General features: G+C 37.0%; 1 long non-coding RNA gene across 18 annotated transcripts in view; it reads left to right on the forward strand.

The window, feature by feature from the left end:
• Positions 1 to 13,308, forward strand: part of LOC140601463 (uncharacterized) — a 660,248-nt gene that overhangs the window by 280,511 nt on the left and 366,429 nt on the right. For 2 of the 18 annotated variants that reach the window (XR_012004454.1, XR_012004461.1), the window contains one exon: positions 8,619 to 8,762. The exons of the other annotated variants lie outside the window; for them this stretch is intronic. This is a non-coding gene — a long non-coding RNA (uncharacterized lncRNA). The remainder of the gene's footprint in view (positions 1 to 8,618; positions 8,763 to 13,308) is intronic. 18 annotated transcript variants of the gene reach the window in all.

The following is a 13,308-nucleotide window of genomic DNA, read 5'->3' on the forward strand; positions in this document are numbered from 1 at the left end:
GCATTGGAAATATATGGAAAAGAATTTTCTTTCTTTTAAATTTAGACTACAATACTTGTGGAGAATTGTTATTACTAATCTTTCTCCCATGATGGGAGTTGTGGGTAGCTGTGGACCAAAAAGTTTGGTACAGTGGAACACACTAAATTGAATATTGCTGAGTCAAAAGCCAGGAGAGGCATGGAAACATTGGGGTTAGTTCCAAGTTCCAGATAAAATCGGGAGCCAAGAAATCTGTGACCCCTGACCAACCACTAATTTGACTTCTATCTTATAGAAACCTTGCTACAAAACTCATAGGGACAAGGGTATAGTGAAGAAAGGAAGAAGGGTTCAAGGCTCTCACATCTAAGATAATTCTTTAATACTTAACTATTTTTTGACGGAGCTTAACTGTTTTTATATTCCTCTGGCCTGTTGGAACCCAGTTCCAAGAGAGTCTGGGTTAGAGACTTACTAATGCTAAGATTAAACTTTTTGCTAAACTTATTGATGCTAAGATTAAACTGCTTTTTTATCAGAGCCATTTCTGAAACTTATAGACTTAATATAGAGTTTCAGAATGTTTTCAAAAGAATACCCTTTGAAAGTGCAGCAAATCTGGCCCTTAGATTACCCTTCCTGAGAGGGATTCTCAGCATTTTTATAAGGAAGAGTATTCTTTTCTCAAATCTTGAGTCATCTGAATGTAGGGGAAACACAGAAAATGAAGACAAAGTATTGTTACCTGGGAGTTAGGCTATGTAATAGAGGACACCCTTGGTTGTGTCCTTCTTGCTGGGAATCTTTTCAAGCCTTAGGCACACTCAGATTTGGAGGAGAGAAAGCATGACCTTGGAAACTGGTTGGGGAAACAAACAGGCCACAGCCAGGTTCTAATCTGTTAAATTAAGCCATTGATACGAATTCATGAATTACTGAGCAGCCATTTAATGTGCAGAACATGAACATAGGGTGCAGGCTAGAAGTCAGTCCTTGCTGGACACTAAGCCAGAATATCTTTCCAGGCTCATAAAACCTTGAGCACTTGTCTCTGAGCACTTGATTAATTTATGAAGCTCAAACTTAGAGGAAAAAAATCTTGATTTTGAATTCTTGTAGCTCAACTTGGTAAGGTACAAATTTGAAGTTTTACTTTGCTCTAATTATTTCCCTCAACTCTTGATTTCAAATTTTATTATCAAATAGCATCCTAAATGACACAGTTGGGCAGTATGTGAGGTTTCCCAGTCACTTCTAGCTTAAAAATTTTTTTTTTTGGTTTAGAATTCTAATCTCCTCTCTAATTTAAATCTTATAGCTCTGGATGACCTAGAGCGAGAAGGGTTATATTACCCCTGGGGCTCTTCATCACTGTCTTCCTCCTTTTTCTAGCTCCTCTTACACAGTAATACTGGTCAGTGGGGAGGAGAAAGATACTAGTATATTTTCCTTAACTTGCCCCTGTGTGGCATCTTCATTGTTACCAGTAAGTCTGAACAATACTGCCAAGTCACTGATGGCCTTTGTGTGATAAGAGTCCAAAGGCTGTCTCTCTGGAAGTGCACATGTATTTGGGATGACCCTTTATGGAAGTGTGTGTGAAAAGCATGGTATTTCCTTACCACACAGTTGTCTTTGGTTGAAATATGGTTCTGGTTTGGACTCGACCTCTTTGAATGCACCTGTCCTGGCAGCCAACCTTGCTGGGTCTGGTATTGGGAGGACAGCTTAAGCCTAGCTTCTCTGCTGTGTCCATATGATCCTGAAGGAAGAAATACTTTTTGCCACTCCAAACAGAGGATATGTAGGTCTTCCACAGGTTCCTCCTCTCTCTGACCTGATTTCTCTTGCCACTTTTCTTCCCCTAGTTCTGAAGGCATAGTGGAGAAGATCTCAAGGTTTTCTGCATAAGCAGATGTCCTTTGGGGAATGAGATCATGGTCTCTTCCCAAATTGCCTCCTTTTCTCTGAATGATTTCCTGGAGCTTCCTCCTTCACTGGGAAAGTCTATATTCTGCTTAGGTTTCTGAACCACCGTCTAGCCAATAACTCAGGACTCCTATATTTCTTCCTTCTGTCCATTTCAGTTTATAAGCTAAAAGGAGTGCTTGGGCTGAGGATTTGGAGGGGGCTGGACTGATGAATTAGGAGTATTGGGGCAAGTTTGTCTGTTTCCTAATGAGCTGTGACATGGATTTCTGACTCTTGATGATGGCCATTCCGTTTGAAATGTGACATACTTGGGGGCACCTGGGTGGTTCAGTCAGTTAAGGGTCTAGTTCTTAATTTCAGCTCAGCCCATGACCTCCGGGTTGTGGAATTGAGCCCTGAGATTCTCCCTCTACATACCCCCTTTCTCTCCTTTCCTCCTCTCTTAAAATAAATAAACCCATAAAATAAAATAGAATATGATATACTCTATGTCTATTAATTCACAGTTTTGGATTTTAGGTACTATTAAAGGGTAACAGAAAATGTCCCACTCAACCTCCAGTTATCCTGTCTTTGTTCCCTGCACAATTTTGCATATCATTGGTGTTTCCAGAACCTCCCCTCAAGGCTCCAAGTATAGGAAAAAGGACACAGTTGAAGCATGGGTATTAATAAAAGGACTGTAAAGCTTATCATGTAAAAGACAACACTTTTGAGGGTGAAAGGGATACACTAGGCCAAACTGGATACTAGGACAATGTGTGTTAATAAGGCCTGCCCTTGGAAAATGGGAATTTTTGGTCATGCAAGCTACTGACCCCTTGAATGTGTTGGTTCTTTCTGCCATGTCTTTACATAGTTGTGTTGGTATTAGAACACAGGATAGCAGGTCCTGGTCTTCAGAAAGAGTCAGGTTGAGCAGGTGTTTATGGCTGGTGAAAGGGCATGCTCTTTGGGGTGTTTTCTCCGTCTCCACAGGAGGTTAATAATAGAAAGGATGAAGTTGTAAGAGTGTAGCCGTACATCACTTTAGTTATGTAAACTCAACTCTGCAAACACTTTTATTTTTTTCTGCAAATACTTTTGATGCACCTTCTAGGTGCTAAGCTCTTTAGATTATACAGATGGTTTATGCATGGGCCCTGCCCTAAGGAGTTTATGATCCAATGTTGGGGGAGACGTGAACAAATAGCTACAGCTTAATAGGACAATAGTAAGAGTCTTAAAGAAAGCAGCAAGGCAGAGTTTCTGAGGTTTTTGCCCCAAATCTGGTAAACGGTAAGTTTTTTGGAAAGAGGGCACTTTTGTAGAATTTTGTATTAATATAATGATTTCTTTCAGATGTTGACCCAAATTATAGAACAGGAAGTTATCCCATAATGGAATGACATTTCACAAACCGTGCTAGTGTGAAGACTTAGATTTCAAATCCCTTTGTGTGTATAAACAAGGATCAGCAATTTTGTTTGGAGTCATCTTTTTGTGTCATTAATAGTAAATTTGAATAATGCATAAAGATTATCTCTAGAGAGAGAACAATATGACATTGTTCAGGTAGCCAGCTTGTGAAAAAGTTATTTTGTTAGGCTCTCAAAATATTAAAAGAATTTAAAAAAAACCTTTCTTTTCAAAATCTGAACTCAACAGAAACTTGCAACAATATCAGGAAAGGTGTTCAATAGTAAGTTGATCTAATTTAAAAAATAAAACACATCAAAAAAAAAAAATAAAACACATCAAAACATAAAAAAACAAGCACTTGCAACTCATATACCTTAATAGATAATTAAGGTATAGATAATAGATAAAGATAGATAAAGTTCATTAGAAACTTTGATTGCAAGAAAGTCAGGTTGATTTTTTTGGTAAATGCTCAAGAACATTTTGGTGAAGGTTGAGATGAATTTTTAAATAAATTATTGGTTGTATAACCAGGACAAGCACCAGCTATACCCAAACAGACTTGGAAATAAAAGGTTTATAATTTTGATGAAAAGTAGATGAGTGGCTAGAAAGCAGTAGTAACTGTGAAGAGCTAGTCAGTGAAGTCATTGTCAAAAATATACAGTAAATGTATTTTGTTTCATAATGTAACTGAACAGTAATGCCTCAATGTCTGAATATTATTTAAGCCTATTTATGCATATAAATATGTTTTGCTTTCTTCTTCTATATTAAAAAACAGAGCTTCCATTTGTATACTGTTATATATTTTTGACCAATATTTTGTGTACATGATCTACTTATTCAGATAGGTAGTGGAGTAGAAGGAATTTGAAACTAGTTTCTAGCCTAGTTTCTTCCTATATATAACAGTAAGCTGAACATCCTAGCATGAGTCACTTTACCTTTCTGTCACCCACTTTTCAAGACACAAATGTGCTTGTCTTGGCTGAAAGCTCTCGGCTTTGCAAAAAAGCATTTCACAACCATTTTTCCATGTATTTTAAATATTTCAGCTATCTAAACATAATATTATTATTTTATTCCCAGTGAGGAATCAATGCAGAGAGGTTAAGACACTGCCATAAGCTACCCAATTAGAAAGGTATGAGCAAAGACCAGAAGTCTTCGGGTTCCCATGCATTGGCCTATTCCCACTCCACCATGCATTTCCACCTAATGTTGGAGGTCAGGGAAGAATTATTGAAGAAATCCCTATAGTGAGCAATAGTATTCTATATCCATATACAATAAATAGCTTATGCATTGGTTGTCTATATACTAGGGCATCTAATCTTTCCAAAAATCCCATAGGCAGGCATTGCTCTAAGTTATTTTATAGATTAGGAAATTAAGCTCAGATAACTGAAGTGACTTGGACAAATTGTCATAGAATGAGTGATAAAAAGTGAACTTGAATTCTGTGTTTCCATATCCTTAAGCATTACAAGTTATTGTCCATTACAAATCAGCTGCCTCTGATTCAGTCTTGGGTCTCAGCTGCCTCTTCTAAGAAATAGCCACTTCTTGATGCTAACCTTAGCAGTCATGTACAGAGAGACAATTCACAACTCTATTCTTACTATTTTCACCCAGCCTGACACTTCACCATTTTTCATTAAATTTAATTCCTATTATTGCATAATTTTGGATTAGAAATTAAAAAAAAATTTAGATGATAGAGTACCTTTAGATGATTGTCAATGAATCTGACTCTACCTGGGAAGCCCAGGCAAACCAGCCCTAAAACAGTTTCTTCTTCAGTTAACATACTTCTACTGACATTAGCTCAAATAGTTACTTTTCTTAATGTGTCTATGTTTACAACATGCAGTCAGATTTTTACTTTTTCTTTCTCCATATGTTTATAATGGCATAAAAAAAAATCTCTTGAGTAGAGCTTATAAGGTGTCAGATTCCATCACAGTATGTTCCAGGGATAAAATAAACAGAGTTTCCTCCCAATGCCCGGCATTGTGCTATGAGTTTAGAAGGAAATAGGGACACCTGGGTGGCTCAGCAGTTGAGTGCCTGCCTTCAGCTCAGGGCATGATCCCAGGGATCGAGTTCCGCATCAGGATCTCTTTGAGGAGCCTGCTTTTCCCTCTGCCTATGTCTCTGCCATTCTCTCTGTGTCTCTCATGAATAAATAAAATCTTAAAAAAACAAGAATTTGAGAGGAAATAGAGTAAGACAAGGTCTCTGTCTTTGGGTCCTAGAGAGAGAGAGAGAGAGAAAGAGAGAGACATATGAACATGACTACATGACTATTCAAGTACTAGAGTGGAGCTGCTTATGAAAATCCAGGGCAGGAGGAGGGAGAGGTGATATGTGAACAGGATGTGGGAGTTAAGTAGAAACTAGATAAGCAGACAAAAAGGAGAACATCAGGATTAAGACCACTCTAAACTTGAATATTTTCTGAAAAAAAAAGAAAAAAAAAGAAACAACAACAATACTGTATCAGTACAGCCATGGAGTAATAATTGTATATTTGAAATTCAAAAATAGTAATTGTGAAGAAATATTTGTACTGCATTTTTCATGTATATTTGGTTTTATTTTAATTGCAAAAGTTAAATGCTCTTGGCACAAACATTCATAGATTTCAGAAGAATATAAAGAGACAAAGCACTTCTCCTTTCTCCACTCACACACGTGCACACACAACTTCTTCCCATGAACCATTATGTATCCTTCTGAACTTTTCTTTAATGTACATGCAATTATATGGCTATCTTCTTACCTTAATTATCTTTAAAAATATTCATAAAAGTTAGTTGACATGTTAAAAAAAGTTCTGATGAGTCTTTCAAATATGTACTAGCAGTAAATACAAAGAATGACATTAGGGATTACTTAGTCTAGCCTTGTCACTTTGCTATGACAGACAGTGAGGTCCTGAGGGATTAAGTGTTGGTGCATATCATCCTTGCAGTTGATGACACAACACATTCTCTGTCTCTTGCCATCCAGGCCTGAGATTTGATAATTTCTTCACTTAATGGATTCAGGTTTTCTCAACCAACTATTGAATCAAAAACCAAAACAAAGCATTCTATAAGCCTTTGAAAGTATCATTAAGAATTTTCAAACATGCAGATAATGAAAGCAATATACTGGTGGTCTCAAATTTATGCCTATTCCTTAAATTCTCTTTTTTTAAAAAACTGTATCTTCCCTTTTTGAAGCTGGTATAAGTCTCTCTGAAATGTAATGGTTTCTCTAAATGTTGCTATTCTTAGCTGTACTAAAATAATGAAATCACTCACCAAATTTGTGACAGAGATTATTCTCATTAGAAATGGAGGGGAATAGCAAGTGTGTTATTGAGTAATTAAGGAATTGATGACTCAGTAAAACTGATCATTGGAATCCCTGGAATGAATATTTCTAAGTTTTACCCACCATTAGAGTAGTATGCCCAAGAAACAATTTAGACTGTTCTCATTAATTCTGTTTTCAATTTGAATAACAAGTAATTCTTAAAATGACCTCCTCAGGTGAGGAGAAGTTTGTAGTTGCAAGAACATCATTAGCAATTTTTTCCCTTTAGGAAAAATAAGATTTGCATATATTGAAGTTAACTAATTTCTTAAACATCTGTCCTGCTTCAGAGGCAAACAGCAAAACTAAATTTCTTTTTTTTATGTAGCTTTATAAAAAAAACCATAGAGCATAGAACAATGGATTTTTTTAACTGAAAGGAAAATAATTTATATGAGCATAAAATACCAAGGTGGATTGTGGAGTGTTGGTAAAATGGCCTTACCCTGAGCATTAATTTCTTTCTCTGGCTTAGTCTCATCTGTGAGATGTGACATTCTACACTGAGGTCATTGTAAACTCATTCCAATTCTCAACTAAAAAGAAGAAACTTATTCTAATGGTGGTGACCATGACCTTCACAGTACGTGGAACCTCATTTTTGCTGTTTATTCCCTTCAAAAAATGCAATGTGTTTATTCCTTGGAAAAGGAATCCACAATCTGCAGAAACTATAGCTCCCAATGAACCTCTCAAAATTAAGCGATTAAGCGATTAACCTCTCAAAAGCCCTTTAAAGAGCTGCAGAGGTCCAAGGTGCTACCAGATGACAAATTGTCACTTCTTTCAAGTACTTTATCCCTCTAGTGGAATATTTCAGCATAGACTACCATGGAAACTGGTGTATGGACATGCTTCTGCTACAACATGTACTCTGTTTAGAGTTCATATTTTTGAACTATCAATGAAGAATTCTGATCTGCTTTAAATGTGATGCAGCAGTATCTACATGTACAAAAAAAGTTTCATATTGATTTTCTTGTAAATTTTGAGTTTTACATATCAAGGCTTTTCTGGTCTCGAGTTCTTTGATGTTGCCTGAATGTTTTCCTTGAAATGTATAAAATTTCTGAATTTGGATTGTATTCTGTATTAAAATGCCATTTGTGCAAGTTCACTTAAAAAAAAAATACCTACCAGACTATAAAATGCTTATCATTCCAGCAGGTGTCAAAAAGGATGTATTTGGTGTCTGTGAGCCTGAGGAAGTACAGCATTTTTGCCTAGTGTTAGGTCTCATGCTTTATTTTTATTACATTGGCTTACCTGTAGCATGGTTTCATTTCAGCTAATCCTCTTTCTTTTAGGATCTGCACCTATGCTAATTGTCATGGCTAATTAGCTTTACAGCAAAAGCAGACAGACCAACGAAAGAAATGCCCTTTCAAAGAAATGCTTTTTTAAAAAAAATTTTTAAAGATTTTAAAATTTTTGCTTATTCATGAGAGACAGAGAGAGAGAGAGAGAATGAGAGAGAGAGAGAATGAGAGAGAGAGAGAGAGAGAGAGAGGCAGAGACACAGGCAGAGGGAGAAATGGCTCCATGCAGGAAGCCTGATGTGGGACTTGATCCCAGGACTCCAGGATCAGGCCCCGGGCTGAAGGCGGCGCTAAACTGCTGAGCCACCCAGGGTGCCCAAGAAATGCTTTTTGATGATGTATTTTACTATACAGTAATGTGGTTGACAAGTAAAACAATCTGACAAACATTGAGTGTTTAGTCTAGAAGCATCACATATCTTGACATTCCTCTGTATATCAAACATTTTGTATGTTTGACAGGCCAGGTTTTGATTCTTTAGCATTTAATGTTGTTAGAAAATACCCATATCAGATGAATTAACATTAGAAGTAACTCTTGTTTTAATAAGTCTGATTAAATAATAAGATTTAATAAGTAAGAGTTGATTTAAATAAACAATATTTACTGTACAGGTTCATCCTCTAAAAGAGACCATTCTGGAATGGACAAAGACTTCTCTCCTTTACCCTCTATGATGAGGCGAGGAAACTCTCTAAGAATAATAAATTACATGTAGGCAGCCTAGAGTCTTTGGGATGACAGCCTCACAAATTGGAGTAAGTTGGTATTGTCCTTAATCCTGAGTCACTGTATATGCATGAAAACTTCAGTTGTCTAAGATACTAGGAGTGAAAACTAATAGGAGATCTCCCAAACCTGTGGACTCCCAGAGCCAGGGCATGGAAATTGTTAGAGCACCAGAGCAGAGGCCTGAGTTGCAAGTTGTCTTCGAGTACAGCAGCTGCTGTTGCAATTACTAACTCCATGACCATCAGTTATTCTGCAGAGTACCGATTCTACGCCAGGCATTGTAAATATATCATGTCTTTTAATCCTTGAAGAGTCTATTTTGAAAAAGAGGAAACTGAGTTTCAGGAAGATTAAGTGACTGTCTTAAGGCCACAGAGCTAGTAAAGGAACAGAAAACCAAAGTATCTCTGTCTCTATAATTTATCATCTCTTCAGCCAGGTTATATCAGGCTTATTCGATTGGAGGAGGGGAAATGGGACATTAGCAAGAAGCTTTTCCATAGCATGGGCTTGAAAACCTCTTACTGTGTTTCCTGAAGTGTTTTTCTTCCAGAAAAAAATATGTTAAATAATGCTTCTTAAACAGCAATGATACATCTGACTCACTTTAATGAAAGAAACATAATAGAAAGTGAATTTTCTTCTTTTAAACTCAGGTATTTCAATAGCTGAGTTTTCTAAAAGTGATTGCTATGCTGGTCTAAAAAAAGAAAGAATCATGTCAACAGTGCATTTTCTGAAAAAGGTCATTATAAACAGTGTACAAAATCACATGTGGTATGTCTGAAGTGAATTTTTTGTGTTCAGCCTGAAAAGGCTTCTTGCAAAGACAAGCAGTATCTGAAGTGACATATCCCTAAATGTGTCCTTCCAGTTACCACATGTAACTAGTGTTGTGGGACCTTGGTTCCTTACCAGGGTTTATTATTTTTTTTTATTTTTATTTTTTTTCCTTACCAGGGTTTAATGCAGGTTAGTGCCAGGCCACATTTGGAATAGATCTGCTTTGTGGCAGTTTCAGAGAAGGTGTTCCGTTTTCTAAGGCTGATGTTCTTGACCACAAGATGGTCATTTTTGGCATACTGTGCTCATCTGGCAGGTTTCCCGTGAGGGCCATTTCGCATAGACTCTGCACATCCCCCTCAGTGCCTCTGCCTCCAGCATAATCTTCTTGTATCTTTAATAAGGTGCCATTTACTTTCAGCCAAATGAAACTTCCTAGTGGAAGAGAATTAAAAGGGATTAGAACATCACAAAGAATTTTGGGAGCTGTGAGGAATATTCCATGTTATCATCTGGGTAAAAAAGTGTAGGAGGAAGAATATGCCAGTTTATCAAAAGGACCCAGAAGCTTTAGGATATGAATTATCAATTCAGTATAGAAATTCAAGACCCTACTTAAGTGGCTATAGTGGAATGATATGGAATGGTCAAGAGGATCACTTCTGCCTCTACCTATGCTAATGCTGTCCACTCAGCTGTAAGCTTCTTATTGTCAGGGGGCATATCTTCTCAGATGTAGCTCCCCATTTTCTAGCACGGTGACTGACACATATTGGGAACTAAAGAAGTTTTTGTTGAAAGAATAATAGAAGTCCCACTTGCGAAACTACTTAGTCTCTTAGTAAGTTACAGATAGATGCTAACTATCTTATAAATGGTTAATTTAACTTTTTAAATGAATATCTGGGTTTTGCTTCATTTTAGAACTATATATATATTTTAGCCTTGAGTTCTTTTGAAGACTTTCAGTATGACCTTGAGGTATTTTGAGAGAGAAAAAGACAATACTGCTTAACTGCTATTTTGTTTTCCACTTCTCCAGCAAGAAGGATGACTTTCATATTGTAAAATGTGACATAAGCATGACCAAGGGCCACTGAAGCACAAAAGAAATGGAGCAGTGATAGGAAAGTACCCATATGTCAGTTTTCAATGATTTCTAGTCTATATGTGCAAATGCACTGTATTCATGGGTAGTGAAGCAACATTAGATGTGACTGGGCAAACACTTTCAGTAATTTTAGAAAAATCACACAGATGGAACAGTACTGGGAGGTTGGAGATTGTGTCTTAGTTTTGATTTTCCCCAAAGCATACTCAGATAAGGATTCGGGTGCAAGTAGTTTTATGGGAAGTGATCCCAGGAAACAGAATGGGAATAGGAAAGTGAGAGGAAGGGAGGAAAGCTAGCAGACGTACAATGTAGTGAATTGTTCCATTGGGAATTATATTCATGGTCCTGAGAGACTGTGGAACAGTGCCTCACAGCTGTCTCTCTGAGGGGGATTCAGTTGCGCTGCTCATAGGTTTAGCAGGCTCCTCTGGCAGAGAAGGTTCTCTGGCAGATATGAAGGAGGAAAGTGTTAGTGACCTTCAGGGAAGATTGGAGGGGGGGTGATGTAGTGGGGTTCTGTAAACATCTGCTCCCGATAGATGAAAGTGATCTTAGAAGTGATGGATAAAAGGAAAATTCCAGAATCTTTGTACCAGTGAAATGTATGTTAATTTCTAGAAAAAAATACCTATTGTTTTTGAACTCTCAGAGAGAAAGCAATGAAACTAAATAGTGCCAAATTAGCATCATTAAAAAACAAACTACTAGAATGGTTCATCAGAGATCCTGATTTAGAAGCTTATGCGGTCAACATTTTTTTTTTTTATATCCTGTAGACAAAAACAGATGAAAGTGCAGATGGGCAAATTCACAGGTAATTGATCAACAGTACCTAGAATGTTGATGAATTATTCTTTGTCATCCTAGTTCAGCGTGTCTAGTCGTTTAAAGCTAATTCATGTTATTTTGAAAAATATAAAAATATCTCATGCTCACACAGGGATTTTGATATGTCCTTTTACTAAGGCATGTGTTTCCTCTTGATCATGAGTATCTTTGACCTAGATGAAGGTGTCTAGTGGCACACCCTAAAGCTCTGTCCTGCACTTTTCATTTATGTGTTTATTTTGTAAATGCTGTAGCTGGAGATATGAAAGGCATATCTGACAATTTTCTGTCAGATGGATACTATGATAGATGACACTACTGGGTTTAAGAAAGTTCTCAACAGACTGGAATGATGACCTGAACCTAATGATTAATTTTATTAGGGAGGAAATATAAAATATTTCACATAGGTTCAAAAAATAAAAATATGCCAGTATAAGATGAGGAGTATCTGGTGTACAACAGTTTCTATAAGAAAGACCTAGGGGTTTGGTTCATTATAAGCTAAAATGAACTAATTTTAATTTCAGCTGCCAAAAAAACCTTAATGCAGTCTTCGATGAAAGACATAACATTTTTATGTCCAGAATACAGATGTTCCATTGTATGTCTTATTAGTTCGTTTTTATCTGGTAGATTATGCTCTGTTCCAAAAGCAAAGCATTTTTGAGCTGATGAAAACATTTGAGGCTACTTAGGTCCAAGATCCTTACCCACGTATGTACACATGGTGGTATATGGTGTGTCCCAGGCATACAGGAAACCATATAATAAATTTATTGAATCTTCCAGGAGCACCAGTATTACCTATTTGATGAGGGAAAGAGGATTACTTAAGAGTTGAATAGTTTGAAAAATATTTAGGTTAAGCCACATACTGTGATGTTGTTATTAAACCACATATGTGGGGATCCCTGGGTGGCGCAGCGGTTTGGCGCCTGCATCTGGCCCAGGGCGCGATCCCGGAGACCCGGGATCGAATCCCACATCGGGCTCCCGGTGCATGGAGCCCGCTTCTCCCTCCGCCTGTGTCTCTGCCTCTCTCTCTCTCTCTGTGACTATCATAAATAAATAAAAAAAACTTAAAAAAAATATATTTAAAAAAAAAAACCACATATGTGATGTTATGAGGTAGAATGCAAAGTCCACATAAAGCTTTAAGTTAAATTGTGAGACTCCAAAGAAATTTCAGCTTGTAAAAGGTGACTTTTGAGAGCTGTTCCAGAGCTCTCAAATCTGTGATTTCAATCCCCTGTGCAGGTATTTTGACAGATATTTACCAAGTACCTACTGTGTCCTAAGCACGGTCTGAGTGCTTGTGATATATCTGTGAGCCAAACTAATACAAGATCCTGCCTTCATGGGAACTCATGCATAGAACAATCTGAGACTCACGGCATATCTTTATGGTTGAAAAGGTTAGGAGATGCAGTTCTGAGTTCTGTTCCTTGTTCTGCCATTTGCTAGCTCTGTAGTCTCAGGCAGTTATTTAATTTCTTTAAGTCTTAGTTCATTCATCTATATAATTAATGGTGGAACAAGACCTATCTACTTCATTGATGTGAATATTTGATGAGATACCGTGGGCAAAGAGTAGATGTTCATTAGGTCAAAAGATGATGGCTATTATTATAGAGTTTAGTATCTTGCTTAAATCCACACCATCAGACAGCATCAGGTTTATTCTCAAACTCAGGACCTCTGATTCCCACTTCTGAACTCTTTTTTTGTGACAGCACAATTCTGGATGGTATAACTTAGAAAATAAATGAGATTTATTAGTATTTTTCTTCTTATTAAACTAATTCATGCACAAAAAGAAAAAAATTTAAGAAAATGCACAGATG

Source organism: Canis lupus, chromosome 12, assembly GCF_048164855.1.
Source record: "Canis lupus baileyi chromosome 12, mCanLup2.hap1, whole genome shotgun sequence".
Lineage (NCBI taxonomy): Eukaryota > Metazoa > Chordata > Mammalia > Carnivora > Canidae > Canis > Canis lupus.